Source organism: Cavia porcellus, unplaced genomic scaffold, assembly GCF_034190915.1.
Source record: "Cavia porcellus strain 051 isolate PalLab524CR breed Dunkin Hartley unplaced genomic scaffold, mCavPor4.1 scaffold_7, whole genome shotgun sequence".
Classification (NCBI taxonomy): domain Eukaryota; kingdom Metazoa; phylum Chordata; class Mammalia; order Rodentia; family Caviidae; genus Cavia; species Cavia porcellus.
Window position 1 is genome coordinate 78,336,916 of NW_026947490.1, and position 25,024 is coordinate 78,361,939.

At 37.3% G+C, this 25,024-nt stretch overlaps 1 long non-coding RNA gene across 1 annotated transcript in view; it reads left to right on the forward strand.

Moving 5' to 3' along the window:
• Positions 1 to 3,743: 3,743 nt before the first annotated feature.
• The window catches only part of LOC106026926 (uncharacterized), a 49,333-nt gene continuing 28,052 nt past the window's right edge, over positions 3,744 to 25,024 (forward strand). Inside the window, exons 1-5 of the long non-coding RNA XR_001200528.2 lie at positions 3,744 to 3,789; positions 13,898 to 13,936; positions 14,991 to 15,120; positions 16,433 to 16,594; positions 18,465 to 18,594. This is a non-coding gene — a long non-coding RNA (uncharacterized LOC106026926). The remainder of the gene's footprint in view (positions 3,790 to 13,897; positions 13,937 to 14,990; positions 15,121 to 16,432; positions 16,595 to 18,464; positions 18,595 to 25,024) is intronic.

Sequence of the window (25,024 nt, forward strand, 5' to 3'; positions counted from 1 at the left end):
AAAACTGAAGCCCAGAGTTTTGGGTTAGAATTCTGTCTCGGACAGTACCTTTCAGTGACCTTCAATATGTTTCTTAGCTCAAATATTTGCGCTTTGTTTGTCTCATCCAAAACAAGGATACAGCAAGTGAATGTAACTCAAGGAGTACACGAATAAATTCATTTAACACACAGAAGAGCATCTTGTACTTTGTAAGCTTCTGCCGCTTGTTGGATTTTATTGTCATTAGCACTACAGGCACAGAGGTGACTTACAATGATTAGCCCAGTGGCTTCTGATCCATGTGAATACATGGACAGGAATGTCTACCATACCACTGAGAGTCCCCATAGACACCTTGAACTTAAAGATGCCCCAGTGATGTGGTTGACACCCACAGCCTGACTCCAAGAAGGACAACCTCTATCTTTTTTGATGGCAAAGAATTTATCCTGCTTTGAAATCCCAACCTTCTGGAAACATGAAGCAAGTTGTTTGATAATAAGGTGTCTGTTTAATAGGCCTAAAGATGAGAAAAATTTGGAAAGTTTTGGATTTAGGGTAGAGAATGTGGAAATACACACAGTGAGAGAAACAGTGCCAAGGAAAGTAATTTGTGCTGACTCTGAGGAAAATTTAAGTGGCTTCAGAAATTATTCCTCCACAATAGTGAAGGATTTTATTTTTATAAAAAAATAGAATAAAAAAAGGGGGGGAGAGGAAGGACTTCAACAATCAGAATAATACATGGAGCACGGCAATGGTGAAAGAAATTATGTCTAGCTTGCATTTATGTATGTATTTTTTCAGACTTGAACTTGGCTTACATCTTACTGTGGGCCTTCAGGTGACGTTTCCCACACGGGACTATTTCTGTCTTTCTCTAAAAGAAAAAAAAAAAAAAAAAAAAAAAAGGAACGTAATTCAAAGAAAAGAAAATAATTCTGAGCCTTCAAAGATAGTTTCTTTTGTAAAAAAGATTTCAGAAAAATAGGAAGGATTTTAATATAGTTTTCTTCCTGTTCCTAGAAGTCACTATGTTATCTAGCCGGACAATTTTCTATCTGTTTTTAAAAACAAACACAATGTACTTTCTTTCTGTACTCTGCAATAAGCAGCAAATAAAAGTTATAATGTGATTCATTTTAGAGGGGAAAACCAACCTGGAGAGCCCCTTTCATGGGAGATAAATACATGAGCCCTCATGGGCAGGTCTTTTCCACATGTGTTTCTCAAATGCTACTACTTTATAAAAATAAAAAGATCCTTTAGTTTTCTAGAAACCAAATCAATAAGACACGGAATCAGCGTCAGTCAAGAGCCAAGAACTTTGAAGTACTCATGCGTCCCAGCTGGAAGAAACATACCGTACTGCACTTAAACCTAAACACGTGTACTGCACGATACTACTAAGAAATGGACTATGTTAAGGCTCACAAGTTTCTGGATGAAACACAATATTTTCCTGTAATTTCTACAGTGATAGAGAATTAAAAGAAGATATCTAAACTGATGTTTTAATTTTTTGTTGTTTTCTAAAAGAATATGATAGGTATGTTTTTAAAATATTGTGTTTAAAGTTGGTTTTTTGATAGTAGTTGTGGTCGTGAGATGGATTTTCTTCAATACCTGTGCCTAATGGTTCCCTGACATTCTTGAGACAGCTGGACTGGGTGAAAGAAATTTTTATTCATATGAAGGCGATATATCCATATGTGTATGAACCTACGAGACACTCACGCTAGTGTTCTGTTTTGCCCAACCATAAGATTCAAACTAAGTCTGAAATATTTATATTTACTTGGATTTTTCACAATCCTCTTTGAGATGAAAATTCAGCTAAATTTCACAAGAATTTTCTGCTTTGACATACTACTGGAATCAACAAAGACTGAAAGTCAATTTGTTGTTGTCTCTGAAGACAGAGAGTCAAAGAAAGTATTGGTGACAAAACTAAGCAGCCTTTAATTCTCTGTTTTATACTGAACAGAAACCTGGCCCCTCCCCATCTTACTTTCTATAAAACAGAAGGCTGTTTATCTCACAAGACAGAGGGGAAGCAGTTAGAATTCAGCAAGGAATGCGCTTTCTGTCTCTCAAGTTCTGTAGACAAAAACCTTCAACATGAAATTTATGAAAAATAATATGTTAGTCTATAGAATTGCACTTTCAGTTTACTTAGAAATATCCTCTTCTTCCCTTCCCCACTAGATTTCCCACACACACACTGCTGTGCTAGAACCATCTCTTATTAGTAGAGGAAGAAGTGGATGTGGTATTCAAATGAATTCATAGTCCTTGATGAATAAGAAAGATTAATGAAGACCACTGGAGCCATTTGCTCTTGCTTTGGAAAGAAATTAATAAAGTTATATTATTAATGAGAATTATATAAACGTATATTCTATGAAAATAGGAGAGACCTAGTAGAGATCTAACTGACAGAATTTTCTCAGTGAAAAATAGCGTTAGGAGCTAGGGATTTAGCTCAGTGGCACGGGTGCCTGCCTGGCAAGCGCAAGGCTGTGAGTTCGATCCCTGGTACAAAAATAAATGAATGAATAATAAAATAGCTTTAGGGTTTGGGAAAGCCAAGGATGAATAGATTTCAGAAGCTCATAATCAGACTCTCAAGATTTCCAGTTTAGGTGACCATTTTCTTTGTAAAACCACAGATTTTTTTTTTTTTACTTAACTGTCTAATTGATTAATTTCTCTCCTCTCATAATTCAGGTTTTATGCATGCATACAAACACAAATACATGTCACATATAAGTTTGTTAGGGTATTGGTATAATGTTTGAGTTCTGATAACTTTATGACAATCATATTGTAATTGGATCGCAAGTGGAGTCTTAATGTGAGGATTTAAAAATTTTTTTTTGACACAGGCATTGTAGCTGTGGCTTAACCTTCCCTTTTTTGGGGTGTAGGAATGAATCCCAGTGTAGGCTTTCAAACCACATTTCCAAGGACCAAGATATCCCTTCCCAGTAGTACCCTTCCACACCAGAAGAAAACATGTAGAAACTATAGCACTCACTGCTTGCAAGGTCACCTGAAGTTTATTCTCCCTTTGGCTCATCAGCTAATGAAAACCTCTGGTACCTATTGTAACATGCTGGGGACCTTCAGACAAAAGCAGAGTGGTGAGTCAAAGTTGCAGCTCAAGCCCTGAAACACACTTTCCATTAAAATGGACAACAGATGTGCACAAAGGAAAGCAATAGATCAAAGATGTGAACTCCATCTGTGAGGATATTTGCAAACACAAAGTATGCAGGTTTTTTGTTATTTTAAACTTTCATCAATGCAACTTTCTGGGTGGAGGAGGAAATAACATTAAAAAATAAAATAAATGAGGGAGTAGGCAGCTATGGATAAGAAAGAGATTGTATCCATGCAATGGAGTGAGATTTCAAAGAAAGCAATTTAACACACATTTTAAGGACTTTTTTATACAGACACTGATGAGGTTGCTGAGAATTCAAACAGCACTACAAGATGGCAGGGTCTCCACCTTAAGAAGTCCAAAATTCAAAATAGCTGTACTGAAAGAGAGATTTTTGAATTTATAGCTATACAAAGTCAAGTCATGCATTTTATACATTGATACAAGCTATTGATAGTCTCTGCAAAAAATTTGAGTTGTTTACATAGTTACGTAAGAATTTTCTAAATAAAGGAAAGCTGTTGCACAAGAGCTGAAATAATTTGGAAATACTACAAGTAGATTTTCACTTGTATGACTTATTCTTCTCTTGTGCTAGCAGACAGAAGCAGTTTATGGAGGAAGTAGTGGTGAGCACGGTGAGTTTGGAACTTGTGATTTTCCAGATTTAACTGGATTACTGCTTACAACTGTTTGCTACAGCTCTGAACTGGGTCACGTTCCTATACCTTACTGACTAATTCATGATCAGATCACATGTCATATCGCCTTTTATTTGCTGTTTGGCATTCTTAACTCTAAGCAAATATTCATGAATTAGTACTACGGAGCTCAGCCATGACAGTTCTTTGGTTGTAATTCAGAGGTCTTTGTGTGAAAAGTCGGCGTGATTTTTGTATACTTGTTTGCAGTTTTTATTTTTCTAAAGAAATGTAAAGGTTAGCACCAAGAGTCAGCTAAGTCTTAAAATGGCCTGAGAGCCTTAAAACAACGAAGCACAAAAATACAATGATATTCATTGTTTTTTGATGGTGATTAATCAGATATCAGCAAACCAGGTGGAAAACTTTAGCTTTCTGTAAAGTGAGATAATTGGGGAAAACGTAAGCAAGTATTAGGTTTGTCCTTACCTTGAAACTTTTTTATTTTAAGAAATTTTAACTAGATAAACAGTAGTAGGTACTGTTTATTTTAAGATATTGAAAACTTTCTAAGAGTTGTGGAATAATTTAAGAATTTCTTCTTTTGATAAGGATATTTATACAAGGGGAAAAAGGCTATAGTTCATTATACATCTGTAAGAAAATGAGCTATCATTTAAACTTTTCTGCACAATGAATTTACATAATTAGTGAAACTAAATGAAGTCCACATGCTGTTCCAAAGTCTAAATCAGAAAACAAATGACTTATTCTTAAATATTTAGATAACAGGTAAATTTCAATCAGCTTGTTATGCAAGTCACACAAATCATATTTTTATGTCCTGTATTTCTTTTTAGTGGTGTGCATTTGCACTAATTTTATTAAATGAAAGGCACTATCTTAAGAGATTAAATAATTTGAAAGTTTCTCCTAAAATGTTATTGACTCAAAGCTAAGCCACACAATTGAAGATAGTTTTTTTGTTTATCGTAAGTACCAAAGACTAGTAAAAATAGATAGTATACCTAAATAAATAAAAAGAACAACAAACCAGTATTCTCAGATATTAATTTACTTCTATGAAAAAGTAAGTTACATTAAAAATAGCCTGTTTCGTAACATAGCTTCCACAAAATAAATTATTGCAAGTGGCAAGTTTGTGCCTTTATGTAGTATAACTTCACAGATAAATACACTAATTAATTGGAAAGGGTAGTAGTCAATTTTCTTCTTTTATACAATTTAAAAAGACACAAACCATCAGCAAATCAATAGCATTTTAGACTGATCAAATTGTTTTCACATTGAGTAGACAGATTTACTAATAAAATGAATTTAAAATGGAGACCCAGATCACAGAAAAATAGGCAACTATGATATTTATCACTGGAAGAATATTTATCACTGGAGAGGAAATTAGAATGGGAATTCAACTCAGCAATCTAGTGATTTTGATAACTTATAGTAATGAAAGGTGGGTAAATTACAGTTTATACAGCATTTAAAAGAAAATTTAAAAAGACTAGTAGCTTTTCTAGTAGCTTTTCATACGCTTGCCACCATATTTTTTTTAAAAACCTATTTGTTGATAGCAAAATTGTCTAAAATCAATATGATCCATTCACTTCAGCTTCTTAGTCTGATGAATATAGCAACATATTGAAGTGTTACGGTTGTGTCTAGATGTCCCTCCAAAGCCTCATGCAGCCATGGGGTCAGGTTCCTAGAGTTTGTGAGTAACTCACAGTCCAATACTGAGATTATGGGTACAAGTGCCACTCTAGGGTGGGTAGCCTGCATACACTGTAAGGGACAGAAAGCACTTTCTTTCCTACCTTGCTCCACCCTTTTTGAAAAAGTGGCAGAAGAAATTTCAGGGCAGTCGATTGTTGAGATTGTGACATGGTTATTGTTGGAGACTTTTAGCCAGATTTACATTGTGAATCAAAAGCAAAGAGTCCTGCAGGATGATTTAAAATGTGAGTTTGATCAAGATGGAAGCACCAGGGAGGCTGTGGACTGCAAAGACAGAGCTGAGAAGATCTCAATTACTGAGAAGGCACAGGAGAATACAACAGATGGCCAAGTCTCTATCCTTCGGAGCCTCAAAACTTTGTTTTGAGAAGAAAGTCAGAGTGCCAAAATTGTGGTAGCATAGAGAATTTATTCCTTGGAATTGGATTCAGAGTGTTAAGTGATCCAGACACTCTACCCTATCGTCAAGAGAGAGGAAAGGAATGGTAGGACTCCAGCTGGCAGCAGACCTTCGCATCATCTGCACGGTGTTGGTTTTAGGCAGAGCGTAAGAGTTGAGGGATTAAGAAGATTTCAGAAGGTGTTGGCAGCAAGATAGGTTTCCCCTGAAAGGGCAATGTATAAAACTGTGAGTATGAATCTAAAAGTACAGTGGAGACCCCAGAAGTTTGGATAAGACAGGAATACGAGTTGTCTGAGGAAATCTGCAAGGAGACAGTAGAGTAGGCCTAAGAGAGAAATCTTGGGAACCGTCACCACCAGGAGTGCCACAGGGGTGGAGCCACATAAGCCCTTTGGAACTCACAACTTGCCACAGATTGCTTTGGATCCTCCACCTGGAACCACAGGATTTAATGTTTGCTCTGCCAGATTTTGAATTTGCTTTGGTCCCAATCCTTTGTATTCCCCTGTTTGTAACGTTTGGAATGGAAATACCTATCTTGTGCCATTGTATGTTGGAAGTGTCTAGCTTTTCATCCCACACAGGGGCTCACAGCTAAGATTTATTTGCCATAGATCTCAGAAGAGACTTGAGACTTGGACTTTTCAGTAATGCTGAAATTGTTAGAATTTTGGCAACTCCTGGAGATGAACTAAATCTCTTTTGTATAAAGGATGTACATGGGCCTTTGAGGGGCCAGGGGCAGAATGTTATGGCTTGTATCTGAATGTCCCTTCAAAGCTTTGTATGGCCATCAGGACAGACTTCTAGAGTTTGTGATTGACATGGTCCAATCTGGGATCATGGGTGTGAGTGCTACATGCGACCTAGGTTGGGCAGCCTACATATAATATAAAGGACAGGAAGAGCTTTCTTTCCTGCCCACTGTTCCCTTTTTGCCTCTGTTGCTTTTGCTGTTCTGCCACCATGAACTGTGGCTCCCTCCCAGGCTACCTTGCCTTGGAGCTAGTCCAGTATGAACTGAAAGGTTTCCTTCCTTCATTTTGGGTGCTGGGTATTTTGCCTCAGCAATAAGAGAAAAGTAGTCAAGAAGTAGAGAAATAGAGAGAGAAATAGGATCTACTACAAAGGAGAGAAGTTATAATCTGAAATAGTTCCTAACTGGATGATCAGTGCTTGAAAAATCGGACAATAGTTACACATAGGCACCAAAGAGAATTTAGAGTGAAAAGAAGCCCAGAAAATTTTGAGGGCTGTAAAAAAAGGCTTATGCACACAGTAGAGTTCTCCGGTGTAGATGAGATGTGCAGGAAGTGGGGGTTTTGTGTCTGACTCCCACGTGCTCATCAGGGAAATGGCGCACACAGGAGGAGACTGATTGCTTTCCCTGCCCGGTGCTTCATCGGTTCAGTTCCTGATCTCTAAAAGGCAGACTTTCTGCATCTGCAAGTTCATCTCCTGCCATGCGCAGCACTGTGCTTTCCCCTTCAGAAGGATCAAAGTGTTTATGGTTCTTCCTTCCCTGTGTCCCCTTCCTTCAGCAGGAAAGCATGCCAGGCTGTTTCTCAAGAAATTCTCAGCTCCTGAAAAGGTTTCTGTAAGTCACTGCCACTCTTTAATCTTTTAATACATGCAAGCCAGGAATTCTCTGCTTTGGGAAAGCATCTCTGATTGCCATTTCGAGTTAATTACCTCTCTGGGTACCCTGGAAAAGACTGTGCACTTACAAGGTAGAAACATCACCTTAGATTGTCTGTCTCCTCAAACAGCTTCTTCGCATCTCCACTATAAGTATACACGTGTGCTCCTATACACCTGGTAGTTCTTCATCGCCTCCAACTCCTAGCTTGCCACCTGGTGAAATAAACCCCAAAGAACTGAAAGCTATAGTCGATCAATGCTAGTTAAAATGTGTCCACAAATTGCTACCCCAGAGAAAATGGTGTGTTGATGCTCTGTGACGAGCATATAAACTAGAGCAGACTTTTAGAAAATTTTGTTGGAATTGAACATTGTCATGGTATTCAAGCTCATGGCACAACTTACTACAGAGACCTGAGATGAGCTTGACTGCTTTTGATCTTGTTGAGTTGATGATATGAGATGTGTAATCACCGTAAGCAGTAAGAATACATTACAACACATGATAATGTCAGGTCAGACAACTGTAAGTGAAAAACAGGAGCATTTGTTTATTCATATATTTTAAAATCATATTTATAATTAAGTGTATAATTTAATATTAGGTAATAATTATGGAAATTATATATAAATATATGTATATACACACATTTTTAAATACTTGGAATCAAACTCACAAACTCCCATTTGCTGGTCAGGTGCTTGTGCTGTTAAGCTAAATCCTTGGCCTTAAATTATATAATTCATGCTGTATTTCTAGTGTCAGTACAAGTAAGTGAGCTTCATAAAATGAATTGTTTTGATAAAAAGAAATGCTTCATTAAATATACATACCAAAATAAATAAAAGGATGATAATAATTCCAGATAAATAATAACTGCAAGGAATGGTACTTCTTTTACTTGGAATCATGATCCCCAGTGCACTGAGTTCAGCATAGCTTCATTATAAACAGTGTATCATCCAATAAGAATAGATAAGACTATTGTTGCCATAGTTTGCATAAATATGTCTAAGTTCTAGATATTTTGTAGGGTGTACCAAGTTCCTAGTAAGTATTTTTAGTTAAGTACAGAAATATAACCAAGAGAGTCATAAATGAAAAGAAATGAAAGCAGAATTCTACAAAGTCTGCAATCTGATAATTAAGAATTGTGTTGACGGACAGACATAGTACACAAGGTGAGCATAACATGTACAGGCCATGGCTTTGCTGTGAACAAAGCAGTAAATGCAAATATAAAATATATCCTAACATAACATCAGTTTAACATCCACGCAGCAGTACAGCATCAGGGTTATTATGCAATTTCTATGTGCTATCTTGTCCTATAAAAATATCATTACCATTTTATTTCATCTTGTTATAGAAAGAAAACTGAGATGATTAACCCTAACTAAAAATCTTAGATTTTACTTTGAGTACCAGTTAGGGTATTTAAAGAAAAATGTATAGATACTGTAAAATTAAAAACTATTTCTTTTACTTATTTTTTCCAGAGTTTTCTTCACATTTGTGTTCATCATAAGGCTAAATTTAAATGGTCACATTAGTCAATTGTAGTATATTATATTCATTTGCCAACTATCAAAGTACATTTAGTAGCGTGCCTAAAATCATACCTTCAGATTCATGATAATATGCATAATGATTGAAAAACATTTAAATGCTATGCCTTGATTTGAGGCATGCTTTTAGGTGATGATGATGTTGACAATCAAGAGATTCAGTAAATAACCTGCTAACTATAAAGTACATTAAGAATCTCCAGCTAGGGAAAGGGATGTAGCTAGCCCTGAGAATTTTGCTAATCATGGCTGAAGCTCTGGGTTTAGTTGCTGTTACTGGGAATCAAGAAATAAAAGAACTGTGGGATCAACAAAATCCAAAATGTGTAATTGTCATTGTACAAAAGAAAGGAAAAGAAAGTTCTCTAAAAGATATAACTGCATATACATTTAAGGCACACGCTCTACAGCTGAGCTACAACCCTTGCTCTTGGCTTCTGTGTCAAGGACACTGAACAAGAGATGTGACAAAGTATTACCCAGTCAGTCCTGTTGGTTAGGGAAGCAACACAGTGTATTTGGTTTCACGAGAGAGAACTAAGGTCTGTGTCCTGAGGATACTCAGGCACTCTGTTTTTCTTCAGTGCATCTAGGTTCTTTAAAATACAGGACCCAAGGTAAGGGCTCTCTCTTGCTCAGGTTTTAGGGTAGTGTTTTTTAATTACTTGATGAAAAAGGCTTAAGAAATCATCCTGGAAACAACATAGAACTGTATCCAGCTAAGACATATTTTCATGATGGAAAATGTCAAACTCAAGTTTGATTTCTTTAAAAGCACAGGAATAGGGCTGGGGATTTAGCTCAGCAGCATAAGTACCTGCCTTGCAAGTGCGTGGTCATAAGTTCGATCCCCAGTACCGCTTAAAAATAAAATAAAAACAAAAAACCATTTTGATCATGTTGATGGTATCTCTAGTGTGTATTTACATAAAGCATGACTTAAAGGTTTTGTCAGTAGGATCTTTGCAAAGTACATAGAGTCTGACAAAGATTACAGATCACTGTCAATCATCTTCTCAAGAGAAATGATTTTGATTTTAAGAAAATCCTGAAAACAGTCGATGTGCTCTGCAAAATATATTGTAAAATCATGTTTCATCATAATTATTGTCAATTAGTATAATCATATTTTTAGCTATGGATTGTTATTCCATTGAAAAATGTATTTTTTATATTAAAGAATTAAAAATGAAAAAAAAAAAAACCCCAGAGAAACATGCGAGGAAGGCAAATGTCAAAAGTCTGGCAAGGTACAGAATAAACCTGCCAAGTGCTTGCTGCTGCTTTATGTACAGTCGGTGGCCAAATTGCTCTGTCGTGCATCCTCAGTGCACTTGACAGGAGGAAGTGAAAGGCTCCTCCACAGCCCTATGGCTTCGTTAACAGACACTCATTCAGAACACCTGCAGCTGCTTACATCGGGCACCCTGTCTCCTGGAATGTGCTGGCATGCAACTTAGCAAGACTGAGATAATTCCAAATAGGCATTTAAAGGAACATCTCATTTATTAATTATATGCTTAACATCTACATTTTAGATAAAGGGCAAGCGAAGTACAAGTCCTAGAGGGTTCAATTAATAATAAACACAGCATAAGCATAAACTCCTCTCTTACAGTTAAAAATTTATGGGTTTTGGCTTCAGCAAATGAATTGCTCAAGAATATTGCTCCTACCAAGGTCCAGTGGGCCCTGGTCCTTAAATATCCTTAAATCAGTTTCATATAGGTTTATCCAAGGGTATATAGTAATGCTTATTTTTTTGTATTAGTGAAATAAACAAATAAATAATAGAACTAAGGATTGCAGAAAAAATGAAGAACAGTTCAAAGTAACCAAAGGGGAAAAAACAATAATAATTTTAATCCTAAAATCATAGCATAAGTGTGAGAATTTTAAACCTGGAGTCAACAGAGTTTTGTGACTTTTTGTCTAATGCTTCTCTCCTTGCTGTTTGTCATTTGATAATTTCCTTATAGATCGTGTTAAAATGCTAATTGAATGTCCCAGTGATTCCTGTGTTTAGAGTACAGGAGCAGAAAGCATGATTTTCAGCAGATATCCAAGGAGATTCTCAGGCATTTGGTCTCTGTAATTCAGTCAGCAACACTGCAGGACCTCACACGTCTCTACAGACAGAAGACAGCCCTGAGGACTAGAAGGAAGGTGGCTGACCAGTGCAATGGTATAGATACGAGAGAAAAGCATTTCTCATCTGCCCTGGCCTGGGGAAATGGTATTGAAGAGCAATGACTTTTAATGAGATGACAGTGTTTCCATTTGGACCTTTGAGACAGTCTTTTATTTTTTATTTTTTTTAAATTTTATTTTGAAAGTGGTAAAATACAACAGAACAAGACAGAGTACAGCCAACTAATATCGTACAGTGAAATTGGTACAGAACTTCACAGCAGGTTACTGGGATAACAGTAATAGGTATCACAGTATATTTCATTATCTTTATAATAGTTGTTCTTTCAATCATGTATATCAAAGTGAGATGAAATACAGAACATTATAGAACTTATCAAAACAGAATATTGAATAGAGACATACAATTAATCAGAATACAGCAAAATAGTGATAAAAATATTTGCCTTCAAAGAGATGGTAGAAGAAAGTCTCCCTTATTTGCTATGGCAACCTCCCAGGAGATGCTCAGATTTCTGGTTCCCATTTGTTAATGGGGGGGCAGAAGAAAGGGGGTAGGGGAAGTGGGATGTTTGACTCTAGGCCGTGCATCAGTAGGTTCACTATTGCTTAGCAGGGAGGCAGGCTGGTTGTTTGGTTTCCCAGCGTCCTAAATTTCAACATGGTGGAGATCGCAGGAGTTGCTGGTGGTTCTCCCCCTGGAAGGGCTGCAGTCTGTCACACCGCCACCTTTTCTGAAATGGAGTCTTTTGATTCCTAGTTTTTACATCACATCAGTCTTCAGTCTACTTTGCCAGTTTCCATGTGTCTGTCAATGTCTCCTCTTTCCTAACACCATGCGCTCCTCTGAAGGAATTAAGTATCCTACTTTTGCACCGGCTGTTTACCTCTTTCTCGTACTCCCAGAATTGTTAACATACAGGTCACAAACAAGATACTAGGAAGAAAACATGTTGCTGGAATTTGTCTCCGAGAATGTCATATTCAAAAGTCTAAGTGTAGCCAAACATCAAGCACCTTATCCTACCACATTCTGCAGTCTGGGAAGATGTTTCCAAAGACAGGATTTGACTTGAGAACTGAAAGACGTTTCTGAGAGCTGAGATCAGTTTAGGGCTGGAATTAGTTGTGAATGGATTGAATCCTTTCAGACAATACTTGAGGGCATCCAGTGAAGGCTTCTGTCCAAAAGTAGATCTTCTAGCACATTTGTTGATGCTTAATATTTATTACATTGAATTAAAAGGCACCTCCTTCTTAAAATGAAAGTAGTCTTGGTAATTAGTAAACAAATGTTTGCTGAGGGCAGTTGAACATATTTGATTTATACAGGACTCCTTTCAAAAGGCTGACCTGGTTGAGCTCCTTTGGTCCCAACCTATAGCCTAAGGGCATGAATATTTCAGACCAAGACAATGAAATAAGAGTTCAGAGGTGCAGAATGGAAAAGACTTGAGGTGCTACTTCCCTCACTTTCCCTGCTACCAAAGAATTCACAGGAGTCACCAAGGAACACAGAAATTTAGTGAAGCTAGTTATCTTATGGGCATCACCTGTAACAAAGTGTCACCAATGGTCTGGCACTTCCTTGGTGGTGCAAGATTTCTAGAGTCTCAGGTAAGTGTCACTAATCGGAGGGACGAATATCAGTGGAGACAGTGCTGGATCTATGTGCATGTCTCTCTGTATATTCACTCCTAGGACCATATCCCTATATTAGCAGGAAGAAAAGAGCTATTGTTAGGAGTAACAGAGTAGGGCAAACAAAAAAAGTAAATATGTTTAATTATCTTTTTTCGTACAACTAGTCAAATAATAGAGATGACCAAAATAAATCATCTTTGTGTATTGATTATCACCACACAATCAGTTCTGCAGTGTGAAATGTGGATAATGGTACTTCTTTTTAGGGCCTGGAAAAGTGGAAAAGTTGGTCAAGCAATCAGGTAAAATGGCATTTAAAATACACTGGCCAAAAGAGGATGAACTAAAAGTCTGTTGTACAGGGGAGGCAATGGATACAATTTCTATTCATCTTTGGAACTTGTAATATATGAATGTTCATTGTTAGCCTAGACATTGGAAATTAAAAATAGTTTTCTTCTAATAACTATTCTCAAATATATAAATAAATAACTATTGACTGTGCAAAATTAAACAGATTGTATGACTTATTTTTATTTGTTTGATGTCCCCCTCTACAAATAAGTAGAAATTTAAACTGGTAGATTAGGTAGTATTTATTTTCCATAAGCCTTAATTTGTGTGACAGCCATGGAAAGTCATTACCATACAATTTTGAGAGCTTGCTGCAGTAAAAGTGTTCTAAACTCAGGATTATCAGGTTGTTGTGGGTGCTCTTCAACAGTAGAAGGCACCGGGCATGTTTTCTCTACTGAAACTTGGTAGTCTGATTTCTAAGACGAAGTATAGAGTCTTTGTGTATTTTTGCATTTCAAGTATCTCATTTTTTCTCTAACTCTCTTTAGTTTAGTTATTGTGATTTTAGGAGTAAGTTGTTTTTCCTTTGCTTCAGATGCTAAGAAGAATATCTGTGTCTAATGAGTTGTTTTCTGCCCACAGGATCAGGCAGGTGCTTGACAGAAGAGGACATGCAGAGAGGTGAGCAGGAGTTGTGACTGACTGATGAGGAAAGACTTCCAAATTTGAACTTTTGGTCAAAACTTAAGGTACAAAGAACTGTTGGGAAGAGTAGAAGAAGGACATGAGCAAAGGAAAATTGGAAACCTAGATTTCATCATTATAAATGAGAGATAAATGAACTGGAGAAATAACTCCAATCCACAGGGAAACTCAAGAAAATGTGTTTAATAGATTTTTCATAAGGAAATCATGTATAAATTTTACTCACTTACAATGTGCATCAGTTGAGTAAACTGATGTGCCAAAGATGTAGAGACAAGTAAAATGAACAAAAACAGAAAAAATATTATTTAATATTTCTTCTATATACCTTGGTCTGAAAAAATATTATATTAAGTTTTTCCAATTTAGAGAAAGGATGTGATTTTCCATTAAAAATGGATGGTGCAAGGATGGAAAGAATTTTAAAGATGATAGTTAGATTTAAAAGAAGGGGTTATTATGGAATTTTAAGGTTTTTTTCTCTCCTTCAATATTGTGAATGTAATGGAATATGAACATATTTGTTGATGTTCATTAAAAGGAAGCTTGCAAATGTTGAAATGGATAGTGGCAGATTCCAGGAAATACTGTCTATGATATAGTGTGAAAATTCAGGGCATCTGCATAAACTACAACTCGCAAACAAACAGGGAAATTAATACTGGATTCTTTTATTTTCTGATAAGCTTAATGAAAGTAGACCAAAATGAATTTAGATCTATTTTTATGGACTGATATTTCAGTAATGCATTGATAAAACACAATAAAAGTGAATCTAGTCATCATGATTTGGGAGAAAAGGGGTCAAATTAATATTTTTTGGTCTTCTAAGAAAAAAATCAAATTTTAATGTATCTTGAATAACATGCGCCTTTCAGGGAGGTTAAATTGTATGCAGAGTGATTAATACAAGGACATTTTCCTATGGTCTGTAGATAAGAGCAGGCCAAACTGTAATTGTTTTCAGAAGTCTGAAGTCATCAAAACATATTTAAGCTGCGACTAAAAAGAAAAACTATATTTAATCCAGGAAAAAGAAGATATAGAAGTGACATTGAAGGGAAAAGGTTGTCAGTAAGAGTTATTTCATGATAGAAGAAAATTCCATTGGTGTAGACTCTACTATCAAATCTTCTTCTGTCCCATTGCTAGGAGAATAGGTAAGTAAATTCTGGTTGTTTTCATACTTCAGTTCTAATCAAAAGCAGGATTTATTTTTACATGTACTATAAATCAAAAGAGCAAAAGACACACATTAGTAAATAGGTTGAACCCTCTTTTACTCTTGGAGATTTGAGATTTGAGCCAACTTTTAAAAAATGCATGTACCAATCCAAACTTTGTAGACATCTCTTTTGTTACCTTAAGTAAATTCTCAACTGCCAAGTAGAAAAATTCAACTTTAATAATGCTTGAGTGAATAATTTACTCTTAGACGTGGAATGATCCAAAACACACAAGCCAGGTTGGGTGTTTGGTTGTATGAACTTTTGAACAGACTGTTTCACAAATATAATACTTTGTTGAATTTAAAAAATAGTGTTGACCCCTCAGGGCTCCATTATTAATTATCTCTCTCTGCAGACATCATGTGCTCGCTTTACTGTTTCTTTTTTATAGCACTGTAAATATTTTATGTATTTTCCTCTTTTCTGTCTGTGGGGACCCTCAGAAGGCATTTGAATTTGGGCAGGTGTCTGGAAGTTTTCCCAGGGTGTTTTGGTGTCTTGGTAAAGATATTAGATGTTACCTATTTTCTGTACAAATCTGTGGTAGTTATTAATCTATTCTACTCTACTAAGGAGAAGATTCAATTTCAGGCAGGTTGCTACGTGGTTAGGAGATTTTCCATCCCATGAGCTGCATTTGTTTTGAAGGTCCTGTAGGCCGGGTCTCTCACTGGGGACCATGTTTGCCTGCAGGATCATTCAACAGACCTCATGATATTCTCCCTGTCTGAGGTCTTACAGAAACCTCACCTGGAATCCTGGTCTAAACTGGTTTCTTGTGAGTATTTTTTCCTCACCTGTGTAGTCATGCATTTCTCACTACTCTGAGGCAGTAGCCGAGGCGGCTAACTTTACAGAGTAAATCTGCTTATTTTTTCGCTTCCAGTTTCGGAGGCTGAAAGTTCAAAGACCACAGTGCTGGACCTGGCAAGGGTTCTGTGTTGCACATCACAAAACAAGAAGCCAGGGAGTGAGAGAGCCCTTCCCAAGCCACCCCACTGGTCTAAGCTCTGCCTCTTAAACGTAATATCCACTTCTACACTACCAACCTGGAGACCAAGGTTCCAATACATGAACCTTTGAGAGACTCACTTAAATCCTTCCCAAGCCACAGCAACGTTATACTTGCCCCTCAGCATTTATACCAATTTGGGGTTCTCTACTTGTATGAATGTTAATATGGACGTCACATGCTATTCTACATTTCTTTCATGCTCACTGCTATATCACCTGTGCACACCAGATGTACAACCACAGGACGGGCACCTGGAAAATGCTACCACAGTGTGTTAAGGCAGTGAGTCAAAACTCAAGTCTGTGTGGCTCTGACATAATGGATTTACCCACAGTAGGAGAGGTTGCAGTGTTCCAATAACCAGCTCCCACACTTGGATTCCAAGTCTTGGTGAGTGCATTTGTACTATTTTTTTACTCTTTATCCTATATTTTTATATTAAAACTGGAATGGAAGATCATCAAAAGTAGGTCTGACAATTTACCTTTACATTAAGAAAAGCTTATAGGTGATTGCTCCTGAGTAGGAAAGACTGATTGATCAGAAATTGATCTTAAAGTTCAGTCTGTTCACTAAAGACATATTTCTTTCATCTTTCTCTGGCAGGCTTTGTTCTGATACAATGACCAATGACCAAAAGCAGGAAAGGCTGTTGTAGGGGATTAATTAAGGGTCAACTTGCATGGGACCACCCAGCTGACTGCGGCGTCAGGGTTGCTGCGTGTGGGAGGCCCCCTCGAGGGAAAGACTGTGTGCTGCTGATTTTGTTGGAGCAACTTGCCATAGCTGATTTGCCTGATAGGAACTTGGCTGTTCTCATCTAAGGAGGAGCTTGAGTCCTTGCTATCACCAGTGATGGCTGCTGTTCTGGGTGTATGTGTGTGTTGGGGGTGAGGGGTTTTTGTTCTTCGCCTTGAGCACTGCTTCCTGACTCCAGTGCGGATCCCTCAGCCTCATGGCACAGATCCTCCACTTGGCTAGCTTTCATCACTGGCTCTTGGACCTTTCCAGTGCAAATCCTTGATAAGGACTTGCGTGAGACGTTGCTATGGGCTGTAGACCTTCTAGACCTTAGGTTGGCCTGGTGGAGGACCTCGCTGTGGGATTCTTCAGGTCTCTAGTGCATGAATAGACCTCTTGCACTGTTGTGCATTTAACTTTTTGTGTGAATATGTTGAAATAATCTTATAAATTATGGATCCCGTCTCAAATCTATTCCCTTGAAAACTCTGACCACAACAGCTGTGTATAGTGTTAATTTTTTCCCTCTGTGTTCTCAGCTGGTTGGAATGATCAAGTTTTCTGTCCGTGGAAAAGTGAACAATTCTATGTCTGTGGCAGGTTTCATTTTTTTTTTATTATGCACCATACAACTCTAACAACAATATATAAATTCAGGACAGTTTGTAACCTGAACATTTTCCACACTTAAAAGGAAATTGCATAGTTTTGAAGAAACATCCATTCTTCATCCCACTTATGAAGTCCAGAAATCATGACCAGCCACAAAGCAGGAGATTTAATATTCTTCTGCTTGTGGGTCCTTTTTACTTTTTTCCCCCCATCTCCCATCCCATCCTACCCCATCCTTTGTGAAATTTGCTCATAGTTTGCTGTGAACTTTAGAGCTGCAAACATGCCATTGAACACAGTTTTATATACATGAGTAAGAGAAAGAATGCTAAAATCATTCCTTTCTCAGGCCCTAAAGAGAGATGATAGGTTAAAATGCTTATTTCATAGCTAAGCATACGAAAGCACAGAGCAGTGATTTGAATCAAGAGAGCCAAAAGTGCTTGTTCAGCACTAACAAGAAATAGGAGAACAGGGTCAGTGTAATCTTATATTCTTATTAAATTAAAAAGAGAGAGTGAGAGTCATGCCAAAGTTATGACATGAACTGACAAGACCAAAAATTTAGCATTTTTCTGAGGCTTCCTTTGCTGTTTGCAGGCACATGAAAGAATAAAAATAAGCCCCATGGCATGAGTGATGGATGGAGTATCTGCCTTTAGCTTGGAATTTCCTGGCATTGTTCAGCTTGTGACACAGACTTGATGTGATTAAACAAAGGCTTTTCTCCAAATTTCATGTTTCTCTCTCTCTTTAAAAGCTGAATCTAATACTTTCTAACTTGTTTTTAAGTGGGAGCAGATGGCCGTGTTCCATAAGCTGACTACCAGATTCTGAGAAATAAGTGAACAGTGGAGTCCTGTTTTGGTAGAAGGGAAGGAAACAGTCCCTCATATTTGCCTTGCAGGTCCCCACGTGATCCACCAGCTCCTGACAGCAGAAGCAGCATTCTTCTGCAGGATGAAGCAGGAGCAGAAGATGCTTTCCTCAGATTGGATGTTCCTTGGACTCAGACTCAGCTGGAACAGAGTTTCCTGGTGAGACACAGCCTTCGAAACAAGCTCACCCAGTTATCTACAGCAACACCCTGTCTAGGAGAACAATGTGTGTAAAATAAGTGTTTGCACATGATGACCAATGAAGGCGATTCTTAACTTTTCTTCTAAATCCATTGCTCAATATTTATTCCAATGATTTGTTGAAGGAAGTAGCCTTTCTGGGAGGCCGAGCACCTGATATGAGGCCAGGAGGAAGCTTGGAAGTGTCACTGAGGTTTTCCATTATTCAGTTTTTTATTGCCCGAAATCAAATGTTTTAGCTACTTTTTCTTGTTGAGATAAAATATGCAACACTCAGAGTTAAAGGATGAAAGGTTTATTTAGCTCATAGTTCATAGATCTTTCAGTCCGTGATTGGCTGACTCAAAGGCAAACTGGCATGGCAGACAGGCATTGCAGAGGAGAAACGGTTCATGGTGGGAAGAAGCTAGCAAAGCAAGCAAGATATCTTTGCAGCCTTTTTCTGCACCTTTTATACTCTGTCTAGGCTACCAGGATTAGGGTTGTGGCAAACAAATCAGGTTTAGTAAACCCCAGCATCACACACTTGAGATCGAGTCACTTTTGTACAAGCACCGCTAATGACCACATGAGGCATTGGGGGAACATCTAGACATAAACTATATCATGAAATTTAGTCCCTTAATAATATTATTTTTGATTGGAACTTAAGCTCATTTATTCTTCAGACATGTTTCTTTGAATCTACTTACAAGTAAATATTATCTGTTAGTTTGGCATGTGTTTAAATCCCATCTGTATATATTTGTACATATATATGAATTTGCTTCCTATCCAATATGAAGCTTCTAAATCTTATTCTACTCATGATGGCAATTTTTGTTCACAAATTCTTCACTTCAGAGAATTCAATGAGTACGGCTATATATTAAGATACAGTAAAAATTTTTGCTAGGAAAATCATGTTGAATTGAAAGTAATTTTGCTTTAGAATAAACTTATTTCATAATTGCTTTCACCACCTTTCACTTTTATAAATGCTCTTAGTTATTTATTATTTCTTTCCCAGTTCTAAGTGTTTCTTCTACATTTCAATAGTTGGCATAGTTGTAGCCAATTCTTCAGTTCAACCCTCCATACCACTCTTGATTCTGCTTGTCATTCATTCTGGTTTTTAATTCTTTATCAACCCCTTGCAAACTTATCCTGAATTCATCCACTCTTCATTAGCTCCCGGTCACTTCCTTACAAGTCAGTTTGACTACTAGGACAGCATTTCACAGCTTCCATGTCCTGGTTGCCACCTAAGGTATTCAGCATAGAGTGGCCAAAGTAATCACTGAAGTCAAATTTGACTCTATCACATTCGTGTTATGGCCTCAACAGAATTTCTATTACACTTAGAATAAAATTCTGAATTATTCCTGAGGTTCATAGTCCTGCATCCCCTCGCCTGTTTTATTCCTTTGATCTTATCTTATGCCACTCTGCCTATTACTTGTCATGCTCCAATCATATACGCCTTCTCTCTGTTCTTTGTACTTGAGGCTCAGTTGGACACTTGATGTTTCTTCAGCAACAAGTTCCCTGCTCCGTGCACCCCAGAGCCTGGTTTCACATCAGCTGGTGCCAATCTGTATCTGAGCAAGGTCTTCCCAGACCACTCTGGCTAAATTAGAACCTGCCTAATAACCCCTTTTACCTAATCCGCATTGTGATGGGTTAACTCATGGTCAACCAGCTGGGCTCTAGGCCTTCAACTGGACTTGTACAGGACATTGCCATAAGACCCAGGCCCTCAACTGAATTTTTGGGGTGTCTAGTATGTGAACAGATCTCCTGTACTCTTCTCCATTTGGCTCTTTGGTTGAATATTATAAATAATCCTATATATTGTTATGTCCTGTATTAAATCTATTTCCTTGAAAACTCTGACTCCAACTCAAATCTTTCTGCTTTATTTTATTTGGAACATTTATCACCATTAAACATCATTGTTCATACATATTTCCTACACTAAGCTATCTGTTTTTGCCATGTCACCCACCCTGCTATATGAGCAGATTCACACAAGTAGAAATCTTATCAATCTGATTCTTCACTGTAGTCCTGGAATAGTACCTAGTACATAGTAGGACTCTACAATTAGTTAACGATGGACTCAGTGAATCTACTGTCACATTTCCAATACCATTTCTGAACTCTACCTTTATGAGAAGCATATTTAGACTCTTGGTGATAAGCATAGTGAGACGAGATAAGGAAAGCCTACAATATGCCCTCAGTTCCTCTCTCATCTAGTCTCCTTACTGTGACACTGGCGCCTGGGTGTAGTGGCCAGGTGAGAATGCAGAGCGTCTGACCTTCCTAGGAGTTGCACCCTGGTAAATAGTATTGGAAGAGACACTTTGGAAGAGGAAACAAGAGCAAGTTTCAGGTCTACATCCAGTGTCAAGTACTGTCTTACTGGACTGTCCAGTTATATAGAGCCAGCCCGAATGAGACTATATTGGTGCAGTGATATTCTGTCAATAGCTTTGAAATGGTATCCCTTTGGAAGATGACACTGGTGTATTCCTAAGAGTTTCTATACACACACACACACACACACACACACACACACACACACACACATACACACACATTCTTGTAGCCTTTAGAAAACAGTGCGTGGGGCTCAACAATTTGCTTTCTGATCTTAAGGAAGTTGATAGGTAATGGGAATAGCATATGCACAAAGAAAATAAAAAGAAAATTAAGGAAAAATATAAGAAATGTTACCCAATAACAATGTGGGCAAAAGTGTCAAGGTAAGTAGAAAGAGATGACTGTGAGTAAAAGGAATTATAGAAATCTTCACCCACAGCTTATCAAGACGCACAAAGCCAAAGGGGCTGTGGTAAGACTATTTATTAAAAGTTTTCTTAATAAATTGGATTTTTTTGTAAATTACTATCAGATACAAAGTTGAACTATTTTTAACTAGCAATTATTAATGTCACTAACAGGTATAATGTTCCTATGTCATTGAATATTAATATTTTAATAAGAGAAATGCTATGGGCATATCCACCCTCCTCTCTCTATTATTCAGAACTTGACTTCCCAGGTACAGATTTTCTAGTTCTTATCACCATGTATATTATCTTTCTTTTTCCTTTTAATAACTCAGGGATGAGTTGTTATTTTATGTTATAGGTTTGATAGCTTTAATAAAAGTCTCAGAGTTTTCACATCAGTAATTTAAGTGCAATTTTGAGGTTACCATGTGATTTTCATAGTCTGTGCTCTTGTGATCACTTGAGGTCACTCATAATAGTAGTTTGGGTCCTGAATCACGTAATATATCAAGTAACAATGCAGAATGTAGTATTGGGCTTTTCCCCATAGTTCTTCAATAAGATGCTTAGCCTTCTTCTAAGAATAGCTTTCCAAACTACATGAACTCCAGATCATTAAAGAACACTGCTAGATTTCTGTAGAATCTTTTCATATGACACTCTTGAGATTGTTGCTCCAAACTAGTAAAATTCTAAAAGAAAACAATGAGAAATGCAAAGGAAAGGCAGAAGAGATGAATTGGTTAATGGAAGCTTTTGATGAGATGATAATGAAGATCTGCTCTTTGATGGTTTCTACCAATTTGAGGTGTTACAGTTTTCATTCATTTGCAGTTCTTCAGTAGAGAAATTTTTATGGTGGTTAATGGGATGAGAGTCTGTGGAGAGGTCGCTGTGTAAGACATTTGCTGGTTGAGTACAGTTATCACTGCATCCTTTATTAGAAGGACTTTCTCAGGCAGCTGAATATCTTAGTGCCTTTTCTCAGTCTAGTAACAAGAGCAAATATTCCACTGGGAAACAGATAAACGCATATTCAACTTATATTCAGCAATTTAAAAAGTGTTTCTGGAAATGCCATGGGCATTTTATGGATTGTGAACTCTTCCAAAATTCAATTTAAAATTTATAACAAAACCATAAAAGTTTTGAAAAGCTTTAGGAAAAAAATACTCACTTCTTTCTCTAAATTTATTCTTGAAAATGCTTAGCCTCATGAAATTTCCCCTTTACATAGAGATATAAATTTATAAAATTGGATTTTAAAGTTAGACCTACACCATTTATATTATAAATTATATTTATTTATGCCCAGAATATTCATCCTGGGTTATACCTTTTTATATGATCCTCAGATTATAAAGTGGGAAGCATAAGGCCTGGACAGGAGTTCATTTAGTGCCTAGGCCATGGTGTAGGGCAGGGCAGAGACATGCTGGGACCCTGCTGGATGAAGACCTCTAAGAACACAGTAGATTCACAGGATCACTAAAGTTTATCCTGTTATCTCATCCACAATCCAAGACAATTTTCCAGTTTCCGTTATTATTCATTCTAGAAAATATAGTTGTGTATATTTACAAATAACAATACTTGTACTCATTACCATTTCCTTGGAATATTTAAAGCAAAAATTTTTAGTTAAATAGAGCAAGAATTCTGTTTCATCTTTATAGGGATTTCTTTTGTGTTTTCTTTCATATACAAAATGTACCTTATAAATAAAAAAATAAACTTCATATAACGAAGTCATTCACTTTAAAGAGAAGTTTGAGGAAATATTGATCAGCTACATTGGGACTTTCTTTTCCTTTTAATATGATCTTCTAGCATCAATGTGTACACACACATGTAGTTACATTTAGTATATGTGTGTGTATATAATATAAACACATGTTCTTTCTTACTCTGTCCTACTGTGGTGATAATAAGACAGACTTCAACTCACAATGCGAAAAGAAATGCTTGTTAATTTAGACCTTAAGTTGCTAATTTTAAATTGTCACGCAGAATAGTTAGGTGTTTCCATAGGGACTTGCCACATGAAGGCACTAGAGGTAGAGGGAAGGAAATGCTTGATCTGGGATGGTCAGTGCGACAGTTTAGCATTTCTGATTTCAAGACCTTTTCAGTTCAGGGGCTGCTACCTAGCAACAGACATATTTGGGGTAGAAGATTTGTTTGTATTACCCTATAATATGAAAGTTTTAGCTCTCCAACATTTCAGTCTTCAGGGGCCATCATTTCTTTCATTATGAGTTAACACAAATGGATGTTTATGATATGCATTTTTATCGCCATTGATTCTCACATTCTGTATTAGATATCGGAAAACATGAACAATCTGTGAGGTACCAAGGACTTGGAAAACAATGAAAATTCTCATGGTCACAGTCTCTTAGGACAAAACTGGGATTTATATGCAGCTCCTCTTTATTCAAAAGTCCATATTTTTTCTCTACTGGAATACTGCTAAGGACTCCACAGCTTTTTCTTTCCATGCTTTCGTAGTGCTTTAAATATTTAATTATTCTTTAACATCTCTCTAAATTCTCTCTGGGTTTTCAAAGCCTGGTTGAGAGTGTGACCTGGATGTGTTTAGAGCCTCCTGATGAGAGGCAGGTACATCTCTAGAGAAAGTTTCTACCTGGGATGAAGAACAACATAAAACACAGTGCTGTGAACATTTTCAGGGTACCATGGTTAAAATGCACATAAATGTTAGGCGGCAAGTAGGTGTGTGGGTTTTTCTCATGAGGTTAAAGAGTTGGTGGACCCAAGGTGATTTGTATATGGGTTCACTTGCCTGAAAGGGACTTTGGAGCGGTTAGCCTTAGATTCTTTTCTCTCTGACCTTTCTGATGTTCACACGCATGTGCCGAGGTGATGGAGAAAGGCTGGAGAATCTCCACAGGAACACGAGAGGGGTGGACAAAGGGATCTGCATAGATGGAGTGTGATGTGGTGTGGACTGGGACGAGCTTTCTACTCTGTGGGACAAAAGCGTGCCCTGGTGCAGCCCTGTGGGCAGCATTGGGTGTGTCAGAGCCTGTTTCAAGAAGCACTGACCAATGGTCACTAAGTGTCATCCAGCTGAGGAATATAAGAGCATGAAAAATTATTAACGACACATATACTTAAGACAGCTCCTCAGACTCCCAGAAACATTTAGAGGAGGCCTGCAGGGCTTTTATTGATGTTGCATGGGAAGGTCAGATTTGAGATACTCCATTAGCTCATGACCTGACATCATAGCATCCACAGTATGGAGCACCAGCAGAGCACACAGATCATAACGAGTGGAAACTCTTCACAGTAGGATGTATTCCAAGTTCCCAATCAACACAAATTAAGGCTATAGACATGGGCCATGAGGGAGTCTCTTTTTCTATTTCTTAGAGATGACCCAAAGAAACTACCAGAAGCTCTGCTTTGTTTTAACTCACTCAGCACATATTTTATGTGAGTTTTCTAAAGGTAAGGCTTATACTAGGGGCTCCACTAACTAGACCATATATACACGACTTCCATTAAAAAATTCATGGTGCAAGATGAATGTTCTAGAATCAATCATACAAACCTCTGGTTGTATTTATGGATGTGTTGTT